Here is a 14,231-nt window from a genome sequence, read left to right on the forward strand (position 1 = left end):
ACTATATTAAATTGATTTACATTGCTCATGTTTAGTTGTTTATGTTTTTATATTTTCGTTTACTTATAAATCACAATTTTCATTAATAAAAGTTCATCTCCTTTGAAGTCGAAATACACATTAATTCAATGCATAACATTTAGAAATACTGCAAGTATTTCTGTTTATAAAACTTCTAATATACAAATTAGGCTCATATATCCACAAATCCCATGGTTGTTACATTTGAATGTTACATATAACATTCAAAACTATTAGCACCACACAGAAATCTATTTTCTTGCATAGTACTCTATAATGGTATAGAGTGGCATAATTCCTGTGTTATTATAATGCTTATACAAAGTATCTATTCTGATAATCCTTCAATAGCTAATTACAAAGGGATCTGAACTGACATTTTCTTACACTAAGCTTCTATTATACCAGGCAGAAAGAAGAGCAAGCTCTGCTGGTCATTGATGGACAACCTTCTATGTTGACATGTTCTCACCCCATCCTTCTTTATTCTCTCAGTGCCATTGTTTAACGACGTAAATAAGCTCTGGATCATAGCTATAGTGTTTCTGAAATCTTTCCAAGGAAGAAAGCTTCTGTTTCTGTTTCTGCTTCTTCCTCTTTTTCCCCTTCTTCTTTTCCTTTTTCTTCCTTCTCCTCCTGCTTTAGACTCTTCCTTTTCCTTCTTTTCTTGTCATTCTTGTTATTCTTCTTCCTTCTTCCTTTTCCTCCTCTTCTTTCTCTTCTTCCTCTTCATTATTTCTCCTCTTCCTCATCATCTTCTTCCTCCTCCCTCCTCCTCTTCTCCGTTCTTCCTCTTTCTCTTTCTCCTTCTCCTCTTTATTCTTCTCCCTCTTCCTCTTCCTCCTCATTTTCTTAAGTTTGATTCCTCTAATCCCTAGGATACTGATAGCAGAGGCATTCTTTTTTTATTGGATATTTTATGTATTTACATTTCAAATGTTATCTCCTTTCCCAATTTCCCCTCTGGGAAATCCCTCTCCCATCCTCCCTCCCCCTGCTTATAGGAGGATGCTCCCCCTCCCAACCATCCATTCCTACCTGACCGCCCTGGCATTCCCCTTCACTGGGGAATTTGAGCCTTCACAGGACCAAGGGCTTCTCATCCTATTGATAAGAGAAAAAGCCATCCTCTGCCAAATATGTGGCTGGAGCCAAGGGTATACTCTTTGGTTGGTGGTTTAGTCCCCAAGAGCTCTGCCAGGTCTGGTTGGTTGACATTGCTGTGCTTCCTATGGGGTGCAGCTCCATCAGTCCTTTCTCTAACTGGTTCATTGTGGTCCCTGTGCTCAGTCCAATGGTTGGCTGCTAGCATCAACATCTGTATCAATAAGGCTCTGGTAGAGCCTCTCAGGAGACAGCTGTAACAGGCTCCTGTCAGCAAGCACTTTTTGGTATCTGCAATAGTATCTGAGTTTGGTGTTTGTATATGGGCTGCCAGAAGTGGGAGGAGGGATGGGATAGGGGGTTTATGGATGGGAAACCAGAAAAGGGGATAACATTTGAAACATAAATAAAAATATCTAATAAAAAATAAAAAAGAAAGTTTCTATACTTTGCTATAATGACAGAAAGTTGGTCAAACAACTAATACATTTTGTCTTCTGTTATTCTTCTACAAAACACTCAGTGGGAACTGAGTATTCTGAAAACAAGAAAAATACAAAAACCCTTTTAGCAACTACCCTGAATGAGCACAATGAAGGTTTTATTCAATCAAAAAAATGAGGAATATGAACATGAACTATCATTTTTTAAAGTTCTTTAATAGTTGCTTTTGTTCCAAATTAAATACAGTGTCAAGATGAGTTTATTCTGAAAAACATTACAACTTTACTTCCCAATAAACTAAAAGGGAACTATCTCAATATTCTACAAGGAACTGAGAGATTAAGGAATTCAACCTAAAGATACAAATTTTATTATTCATCAACACAAGGCTACATTACATTACTTCCACACTATCTTCATGATTATAGTATAGTAAATGAGAAAATGTGGTTTTCTCTGATGTAAAATAGAATTATTTGAGGGTTTTCCCCTCCAATTATTTTACATTCTATACTTCAATTCTATAAATGTGTATATCTGTGTTTGCATGAACATATTCACAGATGTGCACATGCCTGTGGAGGCCAGAGAAGAGTTTCAAATTTTTGGAGCTGGAGTAAGAGATGCCTCACATATGCGCCAGGAACTGAACTCAGATTCTCTGCAAAAGCAGCAAGCACTCTTCTCTGGTCAGTCATCTCACTTCCCTAGTCCCTTGTTTTGTCTCAATTTTTGTTTTGTAATGCTGTAGATCAAACCCACAACCTAATGCATGCTAAACAATGCTCTACCCCTGAGGCACTCTTCAGCCAAGAAAATACCACTCTTACATTTCATGAGAAGTATAAATTCAATTTAAAGTCAAAGAATAAAGCTCACTTGAACATACATTTTTATGTGTGCTCACTTAAGTACAGTATAAAATCACATTTATATTTAATTTTATGTCTAAAAGTGCTATGAAGTTGTTGTAATGTATTCTATATTGTCTCATAACTTAAATGTTTGTTTACTTTATTAAGTGAGTTCCTAGATTCATATGTCTTCCTTTTTTTAACATGAAAGATTCTTTGAGGAGAACACATTCAAAAAAGACTGACCAATGGTGTCTCAGAAAGTTGGCAGATGAGAAAGAATCACAAGATGAGCTTGAGACTGCCTGTTAGAGACCTTACTGGCAGCTCTTCTTGTACCTTCAGAAAGCAAAGTCATCTAGTGAAATCCATGTTGCTATGTAACTGACCTGACCTCAGATGATGCACCATGTGTTTTATAAAACACCCATGACAAGGCTGCCAAGACAGAAAGTAAATGAAAATTGGCCCTATCTTTCCTATCCAAATCACTATATTTTCTTCAAATTGACATTTTTAAAAGACCCTTCACTTAAGGTGTTGCTATTTTGAGAACTTTTAAAAACTACATATTTTAATTAAAATATAATTGCATTACTTTCCTTTTTCTCTTCTCTCCCTATCTCTTCCATTACCAACTTCACTATCAAATTAATATTTTTCTGTGAATATATATACATATATGAATATATAGAGACACAAATATGTATTATATACATATACACACACAATGTGTATATATACACATATATATATATATATATATATATATATACATAAAACCTGCTGAGCCCATTTTTATAGCTTGAACACATTATATTGGGTCACTATGCAGTACAGTAAGCTCATCCTTGGGAGAGGCTAATTCTCCATCTTGGAGAGCTTGTTACACAGTCAAATTTTAAATCTTTTATTTCCTGTTGATTTTGAAAGAAGTGGGAAGTTTTGCTAAGTGTACATAGTAAAATAATCCATACATTTTTAAAATGATTGTTTCTTCCTTTCTTTCCACCCTCTCTTCCTTTTGATTCCTGCTAGGTGATGAGTTCTTTTTCTCAATCAATTAAAGAATTAAAAGACATGAAACGAGCTCATAGCAAAACAAAAGCAAAGTTTATTGACAACTATTACAACCTCTGACATCCAGTCAGAGCTGAACAGTTGCAAATCCAAAGGCTTTACTGGGTTCAAGAATTCCCCTTTGGTGACCCTCTCTACTCCCTGTTTTGTGTATGAAAATTGAGTCGCTTGCTTCTGTTCTTGAGCACAGAAAGGTATACTGTAGATTCAACATTTTGGTTCACAAGCAAGAAAACATCTATGGTAGTGACCTCCTCAGTGTCTACTCACTGCTTGGGATGCTGACTGACTAGAATGTGAATGGGCTACCAGTCCCATCAGCCCCCTTATGTTATGGTGTAACAGAGAATGAAAAAAATACTGCAGGTGAGAGGAAATGGCTTACACTTGTGTATAAGCTCGCTGCTGTGGACAAAGACTCATAAAGAGATTCGCTCATCCTAGTATCCCACTACCCTCCCTTTCTCCCTTCTTCTCTCCCTCCCTTTCTTTCTTGCCTTTCCTCTCCCCTCCTTTCCTCTTTTTGTTCCTCACTCACTTACTCCTTCCCTCCCTCTCTTTTTTTCCTTTCTTCAATCTTTTCTTTCCAAAGATCTGAACCATTGTACTTTTTTTTTTAATGTGAGGAGAGAAAATACTGATCTGACCATATCCTTTCTTTAGTGGATTTTGTCTTCCAGGCAATTTGAAGTGCATCTTTTCTCATAAATTTAAAATGTGTCCCTGTTATTAGTAGTAAGCCTCCCAATGTATTTGACTCTATTTCTTGACAGAAAGTTCTATTTCTCCACATGATCTGGTTTGCCTATACTAATGCCATATGGTAACCACAGAGAATTTCTAAAGATTTGTAGTACCTTTCATTTTCAGCATCCTGTGGAAGCCTCTGGTTCATCATTCTCTTTTCTTCTGTGCACAATCTTTTTAAAATTTGAAATTATGCTTATGAATTAATCTACAGAGAACTTACAATATCATAAGAAATAATCTCATCCAAATTTGTACAAATGTCATTTTGTGCCTTTCATACTTCACAATTTCAAGTTTATTCTATATGAGTTGCCTGTCTTACTTTGCAATTTTAATGGATACTAAGTATCACTTATGTTGACTGGATAGCTTTGTGTGCTAAGGGATTATTTAGTGCTGCATATTAATGTCTTACATTTATTTTATGTTTTATAATTGGATAATTTATTTCTTGAAATCAGTGTTTATATTTTTCTAGGTTATATTAAGAGTTTTTAATTTTTATTCACTTTTTATTGGAAATAAAGATTTTTCTCATACACTATATTCTGATCGTCCCAGACCTCTGCAGCTTCCAAGCCTTCCAACACCACACCTTTTTCCTTTCTCAAAAAAAAAAAAGCAAACAAACAGGGAAGTAAAAACGAAATAATAAGACACAATGCAAAATTCACAAACAAGAAAGAAAGAAAAAAAGGAAAAAAGAGCATGAAAATGTGCATAAATACACATACACTCACACACAGCCTAAAAACACAAAATAGGAAATTAAATGTGCTACAAAGTGCTCTTTACATGCATTATGGTTGTGGTTAAAATTATAATTCATATAGTTAAATTAAAAGTATACAATATCTTGTTAATATGTGTTATATTAGATTTCAGAAGGTTTTTGTAGAACATGAAGAAAAAATGTGTGAAAACCCCTAAAACACAAATTTGAAATTAATAATTCTTTAAACTCTATATGAATTAACTCTAGTCTCAAAGTTATAATTATATGTAGAAAAATAGCATTTCCAAATAAACATTTTAGACAAAACAACTTCATAGACAAAAGTTATGTCTATAACCATGTTAACTTATTAGATTAATAAAAATAAGCGTAGCTATGGTTGACTAAGAGACTTCCAGATCCCAGCCTGTTATTTTGTTAGTGCATTACCTTACTTAAACCTCAGAAGCACTCTGGCCAGTTGCTTTTCATAACCATTGCTTTACCAATAAGGAAAGTGAATCTTCCATCTTTGTCAAAGGACCAAGCCACAGCTGGTTCAGGTGGAATGTGTCATTTTATCAAATGACCTACCTTCCAGTAATACTTGTCAACATGTAATCAATGAACAATGCATAGGTCAGCTAATGATGTAAAGTTACATATATATATGTTTCCCTACAATGTTTATTTGAGATTATTTTAATTTGTCATTTGTCTGCTGATAGATCTAAATCACTTTCACCAGTTTCTCTTTTGTCGGGAGCAATTATGATATTATATAAAAACATGCTCTCATCTCCAAAGGCAAGGTGGTCAGAGGACGCCAGTGATGGTGACATGATACTGGATATTAAGTAGCAGTGTTACACTAGACTTCAGTTGCAGGTGGAGTCACTCATCCTTGCTGAGAAATAGCATCATTGCTGATAAGGGATTTTAGACCCCAGTGTCACTGGTCCTCCCTGAGAGTTCCAAATGGTCAATTAAAATCTGAGATCAGAGCTTCATCTCCGTTCTGGAGCAGGATCACTGCGGCCACCAGCAAGATTGATTGTACTTCTACAGACAGCAGTCTTTACAATTATGATTTAGGGCACATGCCTTTCACTTCTCCTTTCATACTGAGATACAGAAAGTATATCTCTATCTTTAAAAACTTGTTTTTCCTTATTCTGGAATCTGCTTAGCTTTGATGACATCTTAATTTCAGGATATCTCATCAGAGACTCTACCCTTTTCCATATTAATCCATGCCTGCAGCATGGCAATCTTAATGCATGATAAATTATTTTATCATGTCTAAATTAAACTAATAGGCAAACACAGAGGTTACAAACATGTAGACTCTGTATTTGATAATCTGTGATTCTCCCTGGCTTCTGATCACTGGTTAAAAGCCATATAGAGAATGAGAACACCATTTCACGAATAGAGGTCTTTAGAAGAAAAAAGAACTTGAATTAATATGATTGAATCCAAGTTATTAATGAATTAAAATTTTTATCCCTAGTTCTTGTAAACCCCATGAAAAGTTTGGAGAAACTAATTTGAATACACACCATCACGAGTAAGAATCCTCTTTACATTTGGTGACAAGATGATCTATAATCTAGTTTCTCACTGCATATAACTTACACCATTTTGGAACAATGTTTTCATTCCTATTGCCTTGGATTAGACTTTTTCTGTTCCTGTTTATGCTCAACCTATGCCTACTCACTACCCCCAACTAGAGCACGTGGTTCTGATTAAGCTATTACTCAGATTCAGCTCACTTATCCTTGTCCATGTCCTTTCTAGTGACCTTCACCCGCCTGAACCTGGAATTTACAAGAATGGGCCTTTAAAACATTCCATGTGTGTGTTTGAAGCTTATTCAGTGCTCAGCCATTTCAGAAACGTATCAGAGCAACTGCTGTCTTTAAACTGCAGACAGGTGTCATGACTGAGCCATCCAAAGAGTATCAGAGCCCATCAAAGCATTATATGCAGGTTCAAAGTACTCTGGTGATGTCATTCAGGGAACACAATCCCCAAACATGTATGCCGTCTGGTCCAGTATTCTATCTAACTTCAAAACCCCTCAGCAGCACTCAGGGAAGGAGAAAAGAAAGGCAAAGAGCAGGGTCTTGGTGAAGTCTGGCCTTGAATACTATATCTAGCCAGTTCTATTTCTGTGATCTCAGGCAAAGTGCCAATGTCCTGAAATTCAGTTTGTACTTGTAAGCCCTGGGTTCAGAGAAGTTGCCTGATAAATAACAGAAGAACATACACATGGGAAACAGTATCTCTAGTGTGCTTGCAAGATTTCAAATCATTCCCCTCACACTCACTGTGTCTCCATGCATCTGTGTTCTTTGTCTAGGACCATCTTTGCTCTTACTCACCCTCTTACCTAGTTACCTGGTATTGGTCCAAAGAATTTGCTGACAAGAATTTGCTGACAAGAGCTTCCCAAACTAGGCACTTTCCTGCTGTGACATCGAAGTCATGAAGGTGCTGCTTGCATCCATCACTGGATTAGTGAGTGTATTACATTGCATTTGCCTTTTAATCAGAATTCCTTGGGAATGACAAGTAGATAGTTTTATGCCTTTATTTATGTAGTTTCTTCTGGTTGAAATTTTCATATTCCTTATATCTTTCGGTTTAGGGAAAATGATTAAAATGCTCACAAAAGACTATTTTTAATTTTCCTCTCTTTATATTATTTTTTAAAGCTCTATGTCCAATTCCTATGTTCTGCCCCTGTACAACTCTCCACTGTGATCTGATTATGTATGTCTTCTGTTCATAGATGTCTTTAAATGAGCCATATGTTTTACATATATATCCTTATTGTGCTAATTGGTGTATTTTTGCAACAGTAATATTTAGTTTCCAATTTTTACATCTTTAATTTTCAAAGAAAGAATGGATGCTATCGTAAAACCATCCTGAATTAATAAATACCTATAGCATCGTGAATGGACCTTGCCAGAAGGTCCCCATTTATTTATCTGTACAATTTAAGATAGTTTAAACTCCATTAGCACCAGTTAAATAAAGAAACAGAAGAATAGCATTCTTCCTGACATTTATTTAAAAAGAAGAAGTACTCCAATTTCTCCTATTGATAGTTCAAGTACCTGTAAGACCAATGCAAATAAAGGAAGACTCCTTACTGATGACAGCCATTCAAACCCTAATGTTAAACCCTGATGTTCTCATCAAAGTAGCTGTGCTCAATATTCTTCAAAGCATGCTTTATTCTGTTCTAATCACTGGGCTTGCCAGTTTCAGTTTCCCTTCTTCATTATATTAATGGACATGTCCTCATTTGCAGATCTTTAAACACTGTCGTTGTGGCCAAAAACATTGTGCTCAATATCACAAACTGATTGACTTTTCCTTAGTGCTAACATTGCACTGTGTTATTCTCTTAAACATGAACAAATCACCAAAGACCGTCTATGCAGAGAGAGGCCTCAGTGCCCTAACTCTAAACCAGACATTGATCTGAGCCCGCAAGCTGCTCGGTCCCCAAGGCTGGATATCTCAACATTCCCAATCTGGTTCTGAAGGATTCCTGGAGAGCCATTGGTCTTCAGTCCACAAAGAAGCTTGAATCCAATGTCAAAAAAGATGGTAACAGAGGCAGCCTCAGAGCAGACGCACTCACTTCCAGGAGCAAAGGCAAAAAGGAAAAAAGAACTTTTCCCTCAGTTATTAGTGAAACTGATGCTCACTCTAAGGGAAGACCTTTGCCTCTTAGTCAATCCTTCCAGAAAACATTCTATTTTAAAATTTATTTTAAATTTAATTGTTTTGCCAATTCTTCAAAAATTATATGCAATGTAATTTGATCACATTCACTGCCCACTCCTCCCCTTAGCTCTTCTCAAATCCATCCATACCTACTTACCAACTCTCAACTTTGTATCTTTGTTTTTTGTACCCACTGAGAACAATATGTGTTGTCCATCCACTCTTAAGTATGAGGCTATTCTCTGGACCACAGTAAACCAAGTAAAGGTCACTCGTAAAATAAACTGACACTCCCTCCACCAGAAGCCATAAACTGTCCATAGGTCTTTAGTTAGGGGTGGAAGCTTACAAACACTTTCCTTCTTCATGCTGGAATGGTGGTTGACTTGATCTGGTACAGGTCTTATGTAGGCAGTCACAATTCTGTGAATTCATGCATGCTGTTTACTGCCATGTCCAAATGACACTATTTTGCTCTAGTCCTCCCCAATCTTTCCACCCTACCTCCTTTGATGTTCTCTGAGCTTTGAGGGGGTATCATAGAAGTCTCATTTGTAGCTAAGCATTCCACTTGATTTTATACACTGATCAGTTGTGAGTTTCTGCAGAAAGCACTGTTCACTGTACAAAGAAGCTTCTCTGATGACATCAGAGAGATGCACTAATCTATGGGGTAGATATAATTTAGAGATTAACTTGATGCTGCTTTTCATTTGGCAGAATAGTAGTTGTATGTTCTGTGGTCTGTGAATACCCCACACATGGGTTCTTGGCCAGACTTACAGTACTGTGTATGCATTTCCTTTAGTTCAGTGGGCCTTAAAATGAATCAGAAAGCAGTCACATATGCCCCATAACAGTTATGCTACTACTGCACCCAGGAGTCTATCTTGTGACATCAGTCATTATTATAGTTTACAGAGTTCATAGGAAGTTGGTGACTTCCCACAGCACCTTATACAGAACATATAGTACCTTATATAGAAGCTTCCAATACTATAAAAACTATCTGGAAATAAGGAAGCTCTAGGAAATATTCTTACAGACAACTCCATAGACATGCCTTATTGATTCCATATCTAATCAAGTTGACACTTACCCAAGGTTAACCATCACAGGAGTCCATCAATGATCAAGTTAACCCAATGATAATATACAGCCTTAAAGACTAGACTGTACCTACTTGCTATTGGATTCATTTGAGCCTAAATTTCCTTCAATCCCCCAAATTCCTTATTATTCATGTTGTAAGGGGTGGATGATTAATTTGACTTCCCCATTTAACTCCCTCAATGAAACAGTAGGTACTGCTCCAGGGAGTTTTTCACAAAATGTAGACTATCAAAGAGGAAGACAAACAAATCCAGTGAAAAATGGTGGAAGCCTAGCATGGTGGCTCATGCCTGTAGTACCTGAACTTGTGAAACTAGGGCAAGAGAATTTTTCTGAGTCTGAGGCCACTTAAGCTACATAGAAAGACCCATTTTCAAATTTAAAACAAACAAACAAACAAAAGAATCACTACTGTACATTATTGTAAGACTAGGTAACCTTTCCTTGGTGAAAATTCCCATCAGAAGAAAAGAAGTACCAAACAATAAAATGTTACATGATGTAAACGTACAGCACCATGCTGGACCTTGGTTCTATTCTTGGTCTGGATGTTTTCATTTTTAGGAGATTGGGAGGCTCAAATTTTCCAAATAAGCCCTTATTTCAACAAGACATAAAAATGTGGCCACTGCATTTAGCTATCACCAGCCATCAACACTTGAGTTAAAAGGACATAGTGACTGATGGAATGAATTGCCTGTATGCTGATACAAGAGTTCTGACCTCAACCAGAGATATTTTAACAGGCAAACATCCTAACATACTACTGACCATGCTCACACAGTGTGTGATCTGAAGTCTTCAGTGTACCCTAAACTCTTATTACTCACTCACAAAATCCTTGAACTGTTGAGAACATTTAGGTTCACCTACTCATGACTGAAACTAAAACAGTATCAGACAGGCTCTGCCATCTGGTCTACTTAAAATTGTTAACTATACCTGGGTATCCACAAACTACAAATCAAATTTCTAGAATACAAATACTGCTTTTGGATTCCTCAAGTGGTTCTGCTTCTACATAATGACTGATGTAACATCATATGCCACAAAATTGTATTACACATTGTTTCTGTGTAGAAAGGCATTGCTAGTACCACACATCCAGGCCAAAGACTAACCTTTAGGGCTGAATTTGTCATGTTTCCAGCTACCAAGAATATAAACTCCATAAGACTTTGGCAAGCCTCACCACTACTACTACAGGACCTAAGCTGTCAGTGATCCATTAGATTATTGAGTCCTGTTTTATTTAAAAGGTGGGAGCCACCAACAGGGTAAGTTTCCAGACATTGCAATTTGTCCAACAAATTAGGTCTGTCCTGTGATCCTGTATAGGATCTAAGAAGCTCTCTGTGATCACAATTTGACTGTATAGCACAGTAAAGTTAGGCCTCAATGGGACCACATCCAATGTTTCTAAGACACAGACTCCTGTTAATAGCAGCTCCTTCTTAGACCTGATGAATATGCATACCAAAGGCTGCAAATGGTGTGCTTTCCTGCTGTCACAGAGCAGGCTTTGTGGCTTTTAACAGTTCAAATTAGCCTCTTTATATCCTTCACTGCCTTTCTCATTGTTATATATCCTATGCCTTTCACAGTCTTTCTTAAAAGCACCTTGCCCTTTTGCATTCTAAAAACCTACACAGACAATAAAATCCAAATTTATTGCCATAAACACAGATATCCAAAATATACACACATATGAATGAAGTTATTTCCTATGCAGTTGTTACATCTATTATTATCCTATATGTCACATATCACACATCAACCAAGATGATAACTGTACTAGAGAAACAGTATGTTAAGAAATTAACACTTCTTTCAAAACACAACCACCCTGTATCCTGGGAGCCCTATTATGACAAGTGGCCCTCATATTTCCTCCAACAGAAGAACACTGTCAGGAATCACAAAAGCTTTGGTTCCTCCATTTTCATCCCTCGTACCCACTTTTTTTCTACAGTGAGATATAATCTTCCAACCCAAAGATAATAGCACACCTTGCTGTGACTCCATAGCAAGATTATGCATTCCCCCTTGTCCTTCCAGTGCCCTCAAACCTAAAGTTGCATGAACATACTCTGTTATCTCTTGCCTTCCCATAAATATAATAGCAATCATTTCTCCCTTACCTGTCCTGCTGTCACCCATGCTCCATACCTAAAACATTGCTTCTCACTGTTGCTGGGGCACATTCCAGAATGGCCACAGGAGCCATTGTTCTAATGCAACATTGAAAACCACCAGTGCTAATGCACATGTTCCCTAAATTCCAGTATCTCCCATATCTAAATGTTGACACATTCTAGGCTTGCTTCGTGAAGGCCAAAAAATTCAGTCAACAAGTTTGTCATGAGTTCTCTACTAGCTAGTTCAACTGGTATACAGAATATTAATTCTTCTTGTTTGTGGCTCAACACCACCACCAATCAAGGGTCTACTCTGACAAAGTTTGGGCCAAACTATTACCTTTATCATTCTCTGTAATTCTAAGCAAAAACCTGTTATTTAAGCAAGATGTTGGTAAAATCTCACTTGACTTACTAGCCTGCAAAGTCAAGCAAATGCTAAAACCAACTCGAGTCAATCCTTGGACACTTCATGTTTCTACTTAGTCTTTTTCTTTTCCTGCCATATTAGAATGTCTTTGCACTCATCTGTTCAATAGTGAGAAAATTTACTGTCTTTGCTCCATGCTGGAAACTCTTTCCATATTCGCTAGTACTGCCTTCCACTCAAAACACTCAACTATCCCCCAAGTAATTGAATTTGATATTTAGATTTACAAACTCAATAATCACATAAGACTGTATATATATTTTTTTCTTTTTCTGTACTGTCATGAAGTGGTTTTTGAGACACTGGCAGTGACTGGACAGTTTCCTTTTTACAAACAGTTGATTAAGTCCACACCCCAACTGCTGCTTTTATCAGGTTCTCATGTTGGGGCATCCACTATGGACCTACCCTAATCATTCTGATTCCAGCCAACTGACAACTTGGGGTAGTTCTTGGGCCCCACAGCCCACCAAGATAATTATTAATCAGCCCATCTGGGTCCATAGTTACCACCACCCTTCCTGTTGTATGTAAGCTGCTTCCTACTGCTCCATATTGCTGTACCCATACTCAGGAGAGAGCCACTGGGTAACCTGGCCAGCAACCTTCTCTGAAGCTGTAAGTAACAAGGAGTTCTTCTGTTTTTCACCTAGACAGACATTTTTTGCACCTATCTATCAAAGAGATCTTATAAAACAGAGTTCCACCTGAAAGTTACAAACTTTGACTCATTTTCCAAACCTTTATGTTTAACAAATAAGTCATTATAAATATTGAAATGGGGAGGGGATAGGATTTATTAGCTGCACGCATTTCTTGGTTAATTCTACATCCATTCTTCTAAACTATGTAACTAATTGACTTTTAAGTTTCTTTAAATGCCATAAACTATATCAACTAAAAACTTAGTCTGTCTGAATTTCTCAAGCATCCCAGATGTTTTTCAAGGTAGTCTTTCACAAACTTGAAATTGGCAAAAGGGTGTTGGTAATTAAAGTAGTGCTGCTAAAAATAGACCAATTCCCATGTGATGGGGCACGTTTATGATCCTCCCATTCAGGAGGCTGAAATTCAGGAGGTATTCAAGTTCAAAGCTTACCTAAAATATACAATGAGGACTTTTCTTAAAAAGTCAAAAAAAACCAAATCAGTATGTTCATTATCCTAATCTCTCATTCCTTCTAGCACTATGTAGAGACAAGAAACAATATGGCTTCTTAAAAATTAAAACCATATGGTTAATGCATCTAAGTTATTTTCAAAAAGTATTCTTCTTTGTGTAATGTTTATATGAGAGGTAGAGCATGTCGTGGCACACATATATAAGTCAGAGACAACTTGCAGGTGTTCTATCATGAGCGTCCTCCCACAGACCAAACTCAGGTCATCAGGCTTGGTGGCAAGTGCCTTAACCTGCTGAACTGTCATACTTACTTTCATTCATCTATTTTTTTTAATATCTTAGGTTCTGTTGTGCATTTCCAGTCCTTTCAGAAACCTTGATGGCTTACTTCAATGATCATAAACATTACATTTTTGAACTTAATACAAACACAAACTTTATGGATTTAACATTCCTTTAAGTATCTATCCCATCTTCTAGGATTGCAAAGTCACTTAAACAAAGGGACTTTGATCATACAGTGGTGTTACTGTACTGAGAATCAGGGCCAAGGGTGAAGTGTCAATAAAACATCTTAGAGAGGATCAAGACCTAGTTGAGACAATGGATGTCCGGAGTGACTGGCCTAAGACAAAAGGTGACATGTGGCACACTGTCCTCAAATAACAGCTTTCCACATCTTGCAGACCTTTACCCAATTTTTAGTCAC

The 14,231-nt window shown here is 36.9% G+C and overlaps 1 protein-coding gene and 1 long non-coding RNA gene across 6 annotated transcripts in view; one reads left to right on the top strand and one right to left on the bottom strand.

Annotated features, from left to right (window-relative positions):
- The window catches only part of Ca1 (carbonic anhydrase 1), a 102,180-nt gene that overhangs the window by 48,452 nt on the left and 39,497 nt on the right, over positions 1-14,231 (top strand). Inside the window, 1 exon segment of one of the 3 annotated variants that reach the window (NM_001107660.1) lies at positions 12,956-13,017. The exons of 1 other annotated variant lie outside the window; for it this stretch is intronic. The gene's annotated coding sequence lies outside the window, so the exon portion shown is untranslated. 3 annotated transcript variants of the gene reach the window in all.
- LOC147996148 (uncharacterized) overlaps positions 1-14,231 on the bottom strand; it is a 42,726-nt gene that overhangs the window by 11,647 nt on the left and 16,848 nt on the right. The window lies entirely within an intron of this gene.

The sequence above is a fragment of the Rattus norvegicus genome, chromosome 2 (assembly GCF_021556685.1).
Source record: "Rattus norvegicus strain SHRSP/BbbUtx chromosome 2, alternate assembly SHRSP_T2T, whole genome shotgun sequence".
Classification (NCBI taxonomy): Eukaryota; Metazoa; Chordata; class Mammalia; order Rodentia; family Muridae; genus Rattus; species Rattus norvegicus.